The following is a 15943-nucleotide window of genomic DNA, read 5'->3' as shown; positions in this document are numbered from 1 at the left end:
TCTAAAGAGATTGAATATGATTGGGTGGGATTATGATGAGCTTCATACTCTGGGGGGAATAACTAGGGTCAATGTGTCTGTGGGGGGGGGGGGGGGGGGGGGGGGGGGGGGGGGGGGGGATAGACAGGTAACCCATTAAATTATGATATTGTTAGTTAATTAAAATTAAAATATAAAATGTTGATATATTTTAATTTATAATATTTTAATTTTAAAATATAAATTACAAATTTATTTCTATTTATTTATCTATGCGCAAACGGCAACCGCAAAGAAAACCACGTTTTGATTTTAAAAGGTTTGGAACGGTTTGAAGTGATTTGTAACATTTGTGACTGTTTCAAAATGCTAACAACCGGTCGAACCTAAATCTTAACAATATAAAAACCCATGAAATCTAGTTAAGACTGATCGTTTACGATTTCAAAGAGTAGTATATGGAATTTGGTTTACCTTTTTGTCTCAGAAAATTGATCTCCAGTGTTTCACCAAATTGCGCATTGAATTACTTCCATGAGTGAATAACTTTAACTTGAATCCAGCAAGTTGTTTTGAAGAGCTTAACTTCAGAAAGGTACTGACTGAAGGGAATTCTACTTACTCAATGTTTCTCATTAAAGCCGGGTCCAAACCAATCTGATGCAGCAGAAAGCATTAAAACAGCGCAAGAGTTTCTTTTTCCCACAAGACATCCAACGTAGAGTGGAGCCTACTCTGTTAGGTCTTTCCCGTGTAAGTTGAAGAATAAGGTCCAGCTTCACACATGACTGAGCTTTTAACAGGGTGAAAATCTGCAGATATCTTGCTATCATCGTAGCAGGAGTTAGCTGAGCCTTCAAAATTGAAAAATTCAGGTACATGAGCTTATGTTCTTGCTTGACCAGCTCGGATTACAGAGGCAAGCAGCTTGATATGGTACTATGGTAGCCTTGGTTACCTTGAGCAGAGTTGTTGAAATCTTTTAAACCAAAATCATACACACATGACCTTTGCCTTTATCAACTTGATTTGTGATTATCCGGAGAGATTCTAAACTGAGATAAGATTTATGGGCCACAAAAAAAAAGATTTCTGCGCCATAGGGTCCATTCCCAATATGAGCTTGAGACAACTTAATTCTCTGCTCTTTAATATTTTTTTCTGGACCAGAAGCAGAGATGAGATATTGCTTCCTACTTTCAAGGACGTCAAGAGCTATTTTCTGTCTACCCGTGACAGGATTTATTCCAACTTGATCTACCTACAGCACAACATAGAGAGGATCATCTCCTTTTTAAGAAAGGCTCATGAATAGACGTACTTTTTTGGTTAGGATAATTGAGATCCACTCCTGATTGTGAAGCACTGGGCTTTATAGGACACTGAGTTTGCTCATGAGTAAAATGTTGACAGAAGAAACAGTCTCTCGTACTCATAGAGAATTATAGTTTGTTCACCGCTTGGGAGATTAACCACTTTGGTTTTTGATATCCCCACATTATTCTTCGAGTTACTCTCTCAAATAAGAAGTTCGTAATAGTACTTAGTGATCGAATCCACATGAACTCAATGTTTCACGCAATATATTACCGGCAATCAGATTAAGCTAGACAATAAATAAAAAAGGAGTAAACAAAACAGTAAATCTAACACTACAAGAAAACACATGCTTAACTACGAAAATTAACGAGGAAAAACAATCCTCGTAAATTTGCGTCGAGTTTACGACGAATTTACGTGAAAAACTAAAGTCATCGTTATTTCCTCGTAACGTAACGACAAAACTGTTTCGTCGTAAAGTGGATGTAATTTTACGAGTATTTTACGAGGAAAAACTATTTCCTCGTAAATACGACGTAAACTTTGCGTGGTATTTACGAGGTAATAGTTTACGTGTATTTAGCGAGGAAATTTTTGAATCCACCAACTTTATAGGTGTTACACGTTTTTTTTGCCCACCTAATTAATTTTCGTCGTAAATTCATAGCAAAATTACAACTACCAGATTCGAATTTTCCTATAAATATGGATGTTTGAACATCATTTTAAACACACCAACAACAAAAAACGTGAAAGAAAAAAAATGGCTGGCTCCGGGACTATTTACGAGTTGCGGAAGTGGATGTATATGCATAGAGATGCTAACGGGAGAGTGACGAAAGAATACCTTGCGGGTCTGGAGACATTTATGCATCAAGCAGATTCAACACCGCTCGCCCAAGAAAGTGGTAAGATGTTCTGTCCTTGTCGGAAATGCAACAATTCGAAACTGGCAAATCGTGAAAATGTTTGGAAGCATTTAATAAATAGAGGTTTCACGGCAAATTACTATATCTGGTTTCAACATGGAGAAGGTTTTAATTATGATCAGAATGAAGCTAGTAGTAGTAATAGCAATTTTCAGGAAAAAGAACCGGTTGATCATCATTTGCATAATGAACATAGTTACCATCAGGAGGAGATGGTAGATTATGATAGGGTTCATGATATGGTAGCTGATGCATTCGTAGCTCATGATGAAGATGAAGAACCTAATATAGATGCAAAAAAGTTTTACGAAATGTTAAACGCGGCGAATCAACCACTTTACAGTGGTTGTAGAGAAGGTCTCTCTAAATTGTCGTTAGCTGCTAGAATGATGAATATTAAAACTGATCACAATCTACCTGAAAGTTGCATGAACGAATGGGCGGACTTGTTTAAAGAGTATTTGCCGGAAGACAATGTGTCTGCTGATTCTTATTATGAGATTCAGAAACTGGTTTATAGTCTTGGGTTGCCTTCGGAGATGATAGATGTTTGCATCGACAACTGCATGATCTATTGGGGAGATGATGAGAAGCTAGAAGAATGTCGATTCTGCAAGAAGCCACGATTCAAGCCGCAAGGACGGGGACGTAATAGGGTACCGTACCAAAGGATGTGGTACCTACCAATTACAGACAGATTGAAAAGATTGTATCAATCAGAGCAGACTGCTGGAAAGATGAGATGGCATGCCGAGCATACTCAGACGGATGGTGAGATGACTCATCCATCAGATGCAAGAGCCTGGAAACATTTCAACAAAGTACATCCAGATTTCGCTAGCAATATCCGGAATGTGTATCTCGGATTATGCACAGATGGATTTAGTCCGTTCGGAATGTCAGGGAGACAATATTCATTGTGGCCAGTCTTTCTTACTCCATACAACCTGCCACCGGAGATGTGCATGCAACGGGAGTTACTATTCTTGACCATATTAATACCTGGTCCGAACCATCCAAAAAGGTCCCTGGATGTTTTCCTACAACCACTGATAAAAGAGTTGAAGGATTTGTGGTCAACAGGGGTGAGGACGTATGACTGTTCAACGAAGACGAATTTTACGATGCGAGCGATGCTTTTGTGGACCATAAGTGATTTTCCTGCCTATGGGATGTTGTCTGGATGGACTACACATGGGAGATTAGCTTGTCCATATTGTAATGGAACGACAGATGCGTTTCAACTGAAGAATGGTAGGAAGACAAGTTGGTTTGATTGTCACCGTCGATTTCTTCCCATTGGCCATCCTTACCGAAGAAACAAGAATTTGTTTAGGCACAAAAGGGTTGTGAGAGACACTCCTCCTCCATATCTAACTGGAGAACAAATTGAAGCGCAAATCGACTACTACGGAGCTAACGAAACAGTTCGTTGGGGTGGTAATTGGCATGTCCCTCGTAATATGCCAGATTCTTACGGTGTTCATCACAACTGGCACAAGAAGAGTATATTTTGGGAGTTGCCATATTGGAAGGATCTTCTTCTGCGCCACAACCTCGATGTGATGCATATAGAGAAGAATTTCTTTGAGAACATCATGAATACAATATTGAATGTCCCAGGGAAGACAAAAGACAACATAAAATCGAGGTTGGACTTGCCGGATATTTGCTCAAGAAGCGAGTTACATATTAAAAGCAATGGACAAGTTCCCGTTCCGATATTCAGATTATCTTCAGAAAAAAAGTCGGTGTTGTTCAACTGGGTGGCATCAGAAGTGAAGTTCCCCGATGGGTATGTTTCGAATCTCTCTAGATGTGTTGAAAAGGGTCAAAAGTTCTCCGGGATGAAGAGTCATGATTGTCATGTATTTATGCAACGACTACTGCCCTTTGCATTTGCGGAGCTACTTCCAACAAACGTACATGAAGCACTTGCAGGTACGTAGTGTATTATATCACAATAATTTACAAAATAATATATGACTAACAATGTGTTTAATTTTTTTTGAATATAAAAGGCATTGGAGCATTTTTCAGGGATCTGAGCACACGCACTCTTAAAGAAGAAGTTGTGGAACAGCTTCAGGAGAACATTTCCATCTTATTGTGCAACTTGGAGAAGATATTTCCTCCCGGATTTTTTGACGTCATGGAGCATCTAGCTGTCCACCTCCCATATGAGGCATTGCTTCGTGGACCTGTACATTACGGATGGATGTATCAGTATGAGCGAGCCATGAAATATTTGAAGGGAAAAGCAAAGAACCTCGCCAAAGTTGAAGGTTCTATAATTGCTGGAAGTTTGACGGAAGAAGTTTCTCACTTCACATCGTACTACTTTGCGTCAAAAGTACGTACACGGAGAAGAGCTCCAAGAAGATATGATGATGGTGGTGTTGCGCCAACATATGCAGTTGCTGGTGTTCCAGACATCTTTAGCCAGATTGGGCGACTCGGTGGGAAGTCTAAAGAGGTTTGGTGGTCGAGTGAACAAGACGCTCATAGTGCACACACCTATATTCTACTCAATTGCGAAGATCCATTGATTCGTTATTTTGAAAGGTAACATATATTGACACTTCGAAACACATATAAGTATAATTAATTGTATAATTGCGAGAGATTCATTCCTATAAAATGTGATTTTACAGCCTATTTGTTTCTCAAGTCGAAGAAACATTTCCTGGTATATCCACAAGTGACGTAGACAAAAGGAAAGATCAACACTTCATTAAGTGGTTGCGGAATCAGGTATTAACTAAAAAATTTTCATACATTATCTGTATTTCATTAACATTCTCTTTATTTTTGCAGGTTGATTATGACGACGACGATGCAAATTATCCTAAGTGGTTACACGAAGTAATTCAATCTCCACTTGTAAAGGTCACCACATCACAGATGTATTTCACACGAGGCTATACTTTTCATACATATGACTATGGTAGACAACGGGCGACCAGTAACTATGGAATATGTGTGAAAAGGGAAACAGATTTCTACGGGATCTTGACGGAGATTATTGAAGTCGAATTTCCAGGGATACTGAAGCTGAAATGCGTCCTCTTCAAATGTGAATGGTTCGACCCCGTCGTCAACAGAGGTGTTCGGTCTAACAAATTCGGTGTAGTTGATGTCAACGGTGGACGAAGGTACAACAAATTCGAGCCTTTCATCTTAGCTTCACAAGCAGACCAAGTTAGCTTCCTTCCATACCCTCGGATGAGAGATTCAGGTATAAATTGGTTAGCAGTAATCAAAGTTACACCTCGAGGACGAATCATCAGTGGAGAAGAACCACCATTGCAAGAAGAACAGATAAATGAAGTTGAGGAACCTGAACAAGAAATTGATGATATCCTTCTCATTGATCCGCATAATCACGAGTACGAAGATCTTACCGATGATGCCACAGACGAAGCTGTTGAAGACGAGTTTAATGAAAATGATGATGTTTCTAGTGATGACGAGAATGTCGATGTATCCGATTGATGTATTTGTTTTATGAATAAGATGAGGGAGTTTGTTTTATGAATAAGATAATGTGGGGTTTGTTTTATGAATAAGGTAATGTGGGAGTTTGTTTTATGAATAAGCAAATGTGGGAATTGTGGTTTGAAATGGAAATAAAGATGGGGTTTGAAATATATGAAGTAGAAAATAAGGAATATGGGGTTTGGGGTTTCGGGTTTCGGGTTTTGGATTCTAGGGATTTAAACATAACACTCGTTAATTCCACGTAAGCTTAAATCGTCGTAAAGTCCTCGTATTCCAACGAGTAAATAACGACGAAGGACTCGTTAATTCCACGTAGGACTAAATCGTCGTAAATACCACGTAGGATGAATTCGTCGTAAAAACCACGTAGGATGAAATCGTCGTAAATATAACGTAATACAACGAGGAAATAACGACGAAACCTAAAAATAAATATGGGGTTTGGAATATATGAAGTAGAAAATAAGGAATATGGGGTTTGGGGTTTGGGGTTTCGGGTTTCGGGTTTCGGGTTTGGGGTTTGGGGTTTCGGGTTTTGGGGTTCCGGGTTTTAGATTTCGGGTTTCGGGTTTTTGGGTTTTTGGTTTCGGGTTTGGGGTTTCGGGTTTAGGTGTTCGGGGTTTGGGGTTTCGGGTTTTTGGATTTCGGGTTTCGGGTTTCGGGTTTCGGGTTTCGGGTTAAAGTATATATAATTAATTAATAGAAACTTACAGCGTAAATTTTGAACCACGTCTTTCTGACGTAGTGAGGCGTCTTACTCCAGTTTGGATGTGGCATGGAGAAGTAACCCTTGATCGTGTCGGTTACGTCCGATGCAAGACATCCGTCAACCCCCCACCTGGAAAATACAAATTTAAAATATAAATTATTTTTTAATGTTATAAAAGAAATTTAAACGAATTAAAAAAAAAATTAATGCAACATACCACAAAGTTCCGTCCGGTCGGTCTGGGTCGATGACTGGTAAACCTTCTCTGCCTGGCAGACTGAGAATGTCCTCTACAGTGTACTGCGAGTAAGGAGCACTCGGAGGCACCATCAAATCAGGATGAATATCGGCGGCCATCGGAGGTGCCATCGGAGGAGGCACAGGAGGAGGCATCGGAGGAGGCACATGAGGAGCCGATGGTGCAGTAGAAGAAGTAGACCCAGAGACTCTCTGAGTGTACTGAGTCTCGGGGACAGTCTCCTGGCCCGAAGAACTGGGAGCGGAAGAAGAGGCCGGGTCTAAACGACTACCCGGCTCACCGAAGATCTCTCTGTAATGGGCAGTAAGTCTTCCTTTTCGAACCTTGAAAAAAAAATGAAAATTTTAAAATTAACATCAACAATATATTTCCCAACATTATCCACATAATCAACACTAAACAACATAAAATCCGCAAACCTATCTAAATTCCCTATACTAACCACCTAATCTATCATAAACTAACCAAATTAGAGAGGAATCAGAGAGGCTAACCATTGCTACGAAATGGAGAGGAAGTAGAGAGAAAGTAGAGAGGAAAGAAAGAGTGAGCGCTCGGGTGTATATATAAGATTACATATCGTCGCAAATTCCTCGTAAGTTTACGACGAAATAGCGAGCAGTTACAAAGGCCCGTCTTTTTTTTTACGAGGAAATTGCGAGGAATCACAAAGGCCCGTGTTTTTTTATACGAGGTATTAACGACGATTTACCTTACGAGGAATTAACGAGGCTTGCTTTCCTATAAATATACCCACAACTCTCACTCTCAAACCACACACAAACTCCCAAATAACACCTTATCTCAAATCACAATCCTCAAAAAAATCCTATTCAAATTATAAATATTTGAAAAAAATAGGAAAAGGAGAAGATATTAGAATTCATGTGGGCGAGACTTACGTATTATAATTGCTGGAAGTCTTGCCACATGTTAATCTGGTATTTCTCTCCTTTTCCTTTTTTTTTTCAAGTTTGTACACTACGAGATATTTACGACGATTTGTACTTACGTGGAATTAACGGGTTTATGTATAAATCTGTTTACGTGGTCTTTACGATGATTTCTGCTTACGTGGAATTAACGAGTGTTTTGTTTAAATCATTTTACGTGGTAGTTACGACGATTTCATACTACGAGGACTTTACGACGATTTGTGCTTACGTGGAATTAACGAGTGTTATGTTTAAATCCCTAGAATCCAAAACCCGAAACCCGAAACCCGAAACCCAAACCCGAAACCCGAAACCCCATACCCGAAACCCCAAACCCCAACCCCCAAACCCGAAACCCGAAACCCAAACCCCCATCTTTAATTTTCTACTTCATATATTCCAAACCCCATATTTAATTTTAAGTTTCGTCGTTATTTTTAACGAGTGTTATGGTTAAATCCCTAGAACCCGAAACCCGAAACCCGAAACCCAAAACCCGAAACCCGAAACCCGAAACCCGAAACCCGAAATCCAAAACCCGAAACCCCAAACCCCGAACACCTAAACCCGGAACCCCAAACCCGAAACCAAAAACCCGAAACCCGAAACCCGAAATCCAAAACCCGGAACCCCAAAACCCGAAACCCCAAACCCCAAACCCGAAACCCGAAACCCCAAACCCCAAACCCCATATTCCTTATTTTCTACTTCATATATTCCAAACCCCATATTTATTTTTAGGTTCGTCGTTATTTCCTCGTTGTATTACGTTATATTTACGACGATTTCATCCTACGTGATTTTTACGACGAATTCATCCTACGTGGTATTTACGACGATTTAGTCCTACGTGGAATTAACGAGTCCTTCGTCGTTATTTACTCGTTGGAATACGAGGACTTTACGACGATTTAAGCTTACGTGGAATTAACGAGTGTTATGTTTAAATCCCTAGAATCCAAAACCCGAAACCCGAAACCCCAAACCCCATATTCCTTATTTTCTACTTCATATATTTCAAACCCCATCTTTATTTCCATTCCAAACCACAATTCCCACATTTGCTTATTCATAAAACAAACTCCCACATTACCTTATTCATAAAACAAACCCCACATTATCTTATTCATAAAACAAACTCCCTCATCTTATTCATAAAACAAATACATCAATCGGATACATCGACATTCTCGTCATCACTAGAAACATCATCATTTTCATTAAACTCGTCTTCAACAGCTTCGTCTGTGGCATCATCGGTAAGATCTTCGTACTCGTGATTATGCGGATCAATGAGAAGGATATCATCAATTTCTTGTTCAGGTTCCTCAACTTCATTTATCTGTTCTTCTTGCAATGGTGGTTCTTCTCCACTGATGATTCGTCCTCGAGGTGTAACTTTGATTACTGCTAACCAATTTATACCTGAATCTCTCATCCGAGGGTATGGAAGGAAGCTAACTTGGTCTGCTTGTGAAGCTAAGATGAAAGGCTCGAATTTGTTGTACCTTCGTCCACCGTTGACATCAACTACACCGAATTTGTTAGACCGAACACCTCTGTTGACGACGGGGTCGAACCATTCACATTTGAAGAGGACGCATTTCAGCTTCAGTATCCCTGGAAATTCGACTTCAATAATCTCCGTCAAGATCCCGTAGAAATCTGTTTCCCCTTTCACACATATTCCATAGTTACTGGTCGCCCGTTGTCTACCATAGTCATATGTATGAAAAGTATAGCCTCGTGTGAAATACATCTGTGATGTGGTGACCTTTACAAGTGGAGATTGAATTACTTCGTGTAACCACTTAGGATAATCTGCATCGTCGTCGTCATAATCAACCTGCAAAAATAAAGAGAATGTTAATGAAATACAGATAATGTATGAAAATTTTTTAGTTAATACCTGATTCCGCAACCACTTAATGAAGTGTTGATCTTTCCTTTTGTCTACGTCACTTGTGGATATACCAGGAAATGTTTCTTCGACTTGAGAAACAAATAGGCTGTAAAATCACATTTTATAGGAATGAATCTCTCGCAATTATACAATTAATTATACTTATATGTGTTTCGAAGTGTCAATATATGTTACCTTTCAAAATAACGAATCAATGGATCTTCGCAATTGAGTAGAATATAGGTGTGTGCACTATGAGCGTCTTGTTCACTCGACCACCAAACCTCTTTAGACTTCCCACCGAGTCGCCCAATCTGGCTAAAGATGTCTGGAACACCAGCAACTGCATATGTTGGCGCAACACCACCATCATCATATCTTCTTGGAGCTCTTCTCCGTGTACGTACTTTTGACGCAAAGTAGTACGATGTGAAGTGAGAAACTTCTTCCGTCAAACTTCCAGCAATTATAGAACCTTCAACTTTGGCGAGGTTCTTTGCTTTTCCCTTCAAATATTTCATGGCTCGCTCATACTGATACATCCATCCGTAATGTACAGGTCCACGAAGCAATGCCTCATATGGGAGGTGGACAGCTAGATGCTCCATGACGTCAAAAAATCCGGGAGGAAATATCTTCTCCAAGTTGCACAATAAGATGGGAATGTTCTCCTGAAGCTGTTCCACAACTTCTTCTTTAAGAGTGCGTGTGCTCAGATCCCTGAAAAATGCTCCAATGCCTTTTATATTCAAAAAAAAATTAAACACATTGTTAGTCATATATTATTTTGTAAATTATTGTGATATAATACACTACGTACCTGCAAGTGCTTCATGTACGTTTGTTGGAAGTAGCTCCGCAAATGCAAAGGGCAGTAGTCGTTGCATAAATACATGACAATCATGACTCTTCATCCCGGAGAACTTTTGACCCTTTCAACACATCTAGAGAGATTCGAAACATACCCATCGGGGAACTTCACTTCTGATGCCACCCAGTTGAACAACACCGACTTTTTTTCTGAAGATAATCTGAATATCGGAACGGGAACTTGTCCATTGCTTTTAATATGTAACTCGCTTCTTGAGCAAATATCCGGCAAGTCCAACCTCGATTTTATGTTGTCTTTTGTCTTCCCTGGGACATTCAATATTGTATTCATGATGTTCTCAAAGAAATTCTTCTCTATATGCATCACATCGAGGTTGTGGCGCAGAAGAAGATCCTTCCAATATGGCAACTCCCAAAATATACTCTTCTTGTGCCAGTTGTGATGAACACCGTAAGAATCTGGCATATTACGAGGGACATGCCAATTACCACCCCAACGAACTGTTTCGTTAGCTCCGTAGTAGTCGATTTGCGCTTCAATTTGTTCTCCAGTTAGATATGGAGGAGGAGTGTCTCTCACAACCCTTTTGTGCCTAAACAAATTCTTGTTTCTTCGGTAAGGATGGCCAATGGGAAGAAATCGACGGTGACAATCAAACCAACTTGTCTTCCTACCATTCTTCAGTTGAAACGCATCTGTCGTTCCATTACAATATGGACAAGCTAATCTCCCATGTGTAGTCCATCCAGACAACATCCCATAGGCAGGAAAATCACTTATGGTCCACAAAAGCATCGCTCGCATCGTAAAATTCGTCTTCGTTGAACAGTCATACGTCCTCACCCCTGTTGACCACAAATCCTTCAACTCTTTTATCAGTGGTTGTAGGAAAACATCCAGGGACCTTTTTGGATGGTTCGGACCAGGTATTAATATGGTCAAGAATAGTAACTCCCGTTGCATGCACATCTCCGGTGGCAGGTTGTATGGAGTAAGAAAGACTGGCCACAATGAATATTGTCTCCCTGACATTCCGAACGGACTAAATCCATCTGTGCATAATCCGAGATACACATTCCGGATATTGCTAGCGAAATCTGGATGTACTTTGTTGAAATGTTTCCAGGCTCTTGCATCTGATGGATGAGTCATCTCACCATCCGTCTGAGTATGCTCGGCATGCCATCTCATCTTTCCAGCAGTCTGCTCTGATTGATACAATCTTTTCAATCTGTCTGTAATTGGTAGGTACCACATCCTTTGGTACGGTACCCTATTACGTCCCCGTCCTTGCGGCTTGAATCGTGGCTTCTTGCAGAATCGACATTCTTCTAGCTTCTCATCATCTCCCCAATAGATCATGCAGTTGTCGATGCAAACATCTATCATCTCCGAAGGCAACCCAAGACTATAAACCAGTTTCTGAATCTCATAATAAGAATCAGCAGACACATTGTCTTCCGGCAAGTACTCTTTAAACAAGTCCGCCCATTCGTTCATGCAACTTTCAGGTAGATTGTGATCAGTTTTAATATTCATCATTCTAGCAGCTAACGACAATTTAGAGAGACCTTCTCTACAACCACTGTAAAGTGGTTGATTCGCCGCGTTTAACATTTCGTAAAACTTTTTTGCATCTATATTAGGTTCTTCATCTTCATCATGAGCTACGAATGCATCAGCTACCATATCATGAACCCTATCATAATCTACCATCTCCTCCTGATGGTAACTATGTTCATTATGCAAATGATGATCAACCGGTTCTTTTTCCTGAAAATTGCTATTACTACTACTTGCTTCATTCTGATCATAATTAAAACCTTCTCCATGTTGAAACCAGATATAGTAATTTGCCGTGAAACCTCTATTTATTAAATGCTTCCAAACATTTTCATGATTTGCCAGTTTCGAATTGTTGCATTTCCGACAAGGACAGAACATCTTACCACTTTCTTGGGCGAGCGGTGTTGAATCTGCTTGATGCATAAATGTCTCCAGACCCGCAAGGTATTCTTTCGTCACTCTCCCGTTAGCATCTCTATGCATATACATCCACTTCCGCAACTCGTAAATAGTCCCGGAGCCAGCCATTTTTTTTCTTTCACGTTTTTTGTTGTTGGTGTGTTTAAAATGATGTTCAAACATCCATATTTATAGGAAAAGTTGTAATTTTGCTATGAATTTACGACGAAAATTAATTAGGTGGGCAAAAAAAACGTGTAACACCTATAAAGTTGGTGGATTCAAAAATTTCCTCGCTAAATACACGTAAAGTATTACCTCGTAAATACCACGCAAAGTTTACGTCGTATTTACGAGGAAATAGTTTTTCCTCGTAAAATACTCGTAAAATTACATCCACTTTACGACGAAACAGTTTTGTCGTTACGTTACGAGGAAATAACGATGACTTTAGTTTTTCACGTAAATTCGTCGTAAACTCGACGCAAATTTACGAGGATTGTTTTTCCTCGTTAATTTTCGTAGTTAAGCATGTGTTTTCTTATAGTGTTTACATAATTTCAGATTGTAGGAATTTTGGGTCCAGACAGCTGCTGTGAGTCTCTGGCTTGGGGTTTGGTGTTCGACTTTTCAGTTTCAGGTTTCTCTTCCATAGTGGGTGCAGAGATTTCTCGTCGATGTGCTTTGCTAATGAATACTTCTATTATTGGAATCGATCGATGAGGCTTATTTGTGTGGAGGTGTATGGTGGACTTCTATCTAGGTGTAAAGTGGACGTTAGAGAGTGCGTCCCAACCGTATCCGAAAGTTGTGTGGATCTTGAAGCGGTCTTGCTTGTCGGGTTGTGAAGTCTTGGTTCTTGGTTTCTAGTAGGGGATGGTATCGTTCGGCAGGCCATAGGCGGCAGTGATAGATCCGGGTTGAGAAGACTGTGTGTCTTGGGTTATTGAAGTGGATGATATTGTCGGTTTGCCGAGGTCAACTTCGATATATCCAGATCACTGCATTTGCTATCTTGGAAGGTCCTTTACACTGATTTGTCCTTTATTTGGGTTTAGATGTTTATTGTTTGATGGGTTTGAGTTGCGGTTTTTAGGTTCTAATCCGTCATTGTCTTGTGTTCGTAAGTTGCCCTGGTGTGGGTTTTAGTTGTCCTTCCTTTGGGCTTAAGTTGCCTTTTCTTTGGGATTTTGTTTTTAGGGATCTCATGATATCCGCCAGCTTATGTGTTGAACGTGGTATTTCACTATGATGAATATTTTTAGATGGGGAAAAAAAGAAAAGAAACACTTTGTGGAATCATGCATGGTTTTGTCTAAAACGTAATGTGAACGTCCACTCTCGAAACCCTAGCGGAACCATGTATTATTGGTAGGGTTTGAACTGGTAACGGGATTGATACTGCTTGAAATAACGGTTGTCGGAGTGGTGGAGAAAACGTCGGGAATCTGTCGCTGCTGCTGCTGTTGGTGGTGGTTATCATTCATGAACGGAAAGCCCATTTGCTCAGCAGCATGACTCAGGGGTGGTTCATCATGTGCATAAACCATTGTTGTTGTTGCTGTTCATGACTATGATTCAGATTCAGAGGCTGCTCATAGAGTCCAACATGTTGGTGAAACTGTTGTTGCTGCTGAATCGTAGCGGCTGGAGCGGTTGTAGCCTCCACAACAGCCAACGTTCCACTCGCTTCTGCCGCAACATTGTTGGAGGATTCACCGAGCTCCATACGAGAATTACCTAGTATCTCGATCCTGCGGTTAACATCTTTAAGACATTGATCAATCAAATAACCTAAATCATTAAGATCCATAATATTCAGATTAAACATCCCCATGTTTCCGATCAAACATTGGAACATGACTTCGGTCATCTCCATCTCTAGGTTGTCCTTCCTTTGTTTCTTCAAATTGTCGGAGGCTTTGGCTATCCTTTGTCTGAGAAAGGTTTCTTGATCCACCATTTTCTTGTTCTGGTCCATCTCCGGCAATGTACGAAACTCCGAAATTATTCTTTGCACTCCGGAGTTTGATGGCCACACCTCTGGATTAGAGTCGTAGGGACTGTAGATGATGGCGCATGCATTGATACCACAAAGAGTCGAGAGCTCATTCACTTTCTTCATCAAACCTTTCTTTCTTTTCTTATAAGTTGCTTTACTCGAAGAATCGTTAGCAATGAAAGCAAGTTTCACCTTCTTTCTTGTCATGATACTTTTTCCCTTTCCTTTATTTGTTATGGTGTGTTTGAGGTCGTGCTGGGTTTTATATTGTGACGAAGAGGTACAAAAGATTTTCTCTCTTCAAATTAAAGATATTATTTTTGAACTAATTAGCTAAGTCAACAAATACAAAGTATTAACAATAGTTAATAAGTATTGTACTCCCTCAGTTCTTTTATAAAAAAAATTTGTTTCAGGAAGATGTATTTTTTGTGTTTTCTATGAAAAAATTGTAAACTTCGAAAAAATTAATTTATTGAATTACTATTGGTTAAAAGTTATTGAAAACTGAAAATTAAAGAAAACAATACATTTAGTATGGCAGTTTAATGTTTTTTCTTAATATGTGTGAAAATACTAAAAAGTCTATCTTTATAGAACGGAAGGAGTATTTAACTAATAAATGTTTCTTATCTTGTAATAAAGCTCTAAAATAAAATAAAAACAGCAATACAAAATGCATAATTTGCAATCAACATTTGAAAAGGCTTTCTGTGGGAATGTCTTACAACTCGGTGTTACGTCGCAAAATAGATAGATGTTTAAAATCGTGAATTAGAATAAAGTAGTGCATTGTTTAATTTGGGTTCGTAAAACTTGATATATTAAAATGATGGTAATAGGTTGTTATTATTATGAAAAGTTTCTTTCATCTTATTCACTTTAGTAAAAATTTTATAAACCACTTCACATTAGTAAAAATGCTACGACTGTTTTAAAAACAAATAGTTGCGTATATTTGTGATAGTTCTTAAGATTTGGTTATATAAGCAGCTGGTATAATACATTTCTGATTTCTGTGATTATTTTCCTTTTATTGGAGTTTTGAATATAGCTTTTCCTTTTCTTTTTCGATCAAAAGAAAAAGAAAAAGAAAGGAAAATAATCACAGAAAGGAAAACGGATGTAGATTATCTTAACACTTAAAGTAACGTATAACGGAAGCATTGTCGAAATAATTCTCTAAAAATCAGAATCGTACACCTCGTCTTTTTATTATCACCTATATATTAATAGAGAAGAATTACAACATTTGAGGTAAACATGTGTCATCATCATAATGAGTCTTAGAATCTTTAGAAAAATATGTTGGTCCATCTAAATATATAACAAGCTTTTTATTAAACTAACCATAAATTCGTTATTAGTGTTTTTCATTCTTTCCGTAAATAAAAATTACGAAATTACCTAATGTGGCTAAAGTATATATGAAAGTTAATGGTTTGAATAATAAAGATTTGATAAAAATTAGTATATTCTCTATCATATTTGTTTACTTTAAATTAATAAAATAAATTAAAAAACTACATTAACCATATAATAAAAATTTAAAATTTTCGGTATATGTTATATTTTGATTTTTTCAAACGACTATAAATTACTAAAACTG

General features: G+C 38.8%; 1 pseudogene; it reads right to left on the bottom strand.

Moving 5' to 3' along the window:
• Positions 1-12803: 12803 nt before the first annotated feature.
• On the bottom strand, positions 12804-14840 carry LOC106380235 (annotated as a pseudogene).
• Between the last annotated feature and the right edge of the window lie 1103 nt (positions 14841-15943).

This window comes from Brassica napus, chromosome C2, assembly GCF_020379485.1.
Source record: "Brassica napus cultivar Da-Ae chromosome C2, Da-Ae, whole genome shotgun sequence".
In the NCBI taxonomy this organism is placed as follows: Eukaryota; Viridiplantae; Streptophyta; class Magnoliopsida; order Brassicales; family Brassicaceae; genus Brassica; species Brassica napus.
Note: the sequence above shows the minus strand (reverse complement) of the source record. Positions and strands in the feature narration are given on the sequence as shown.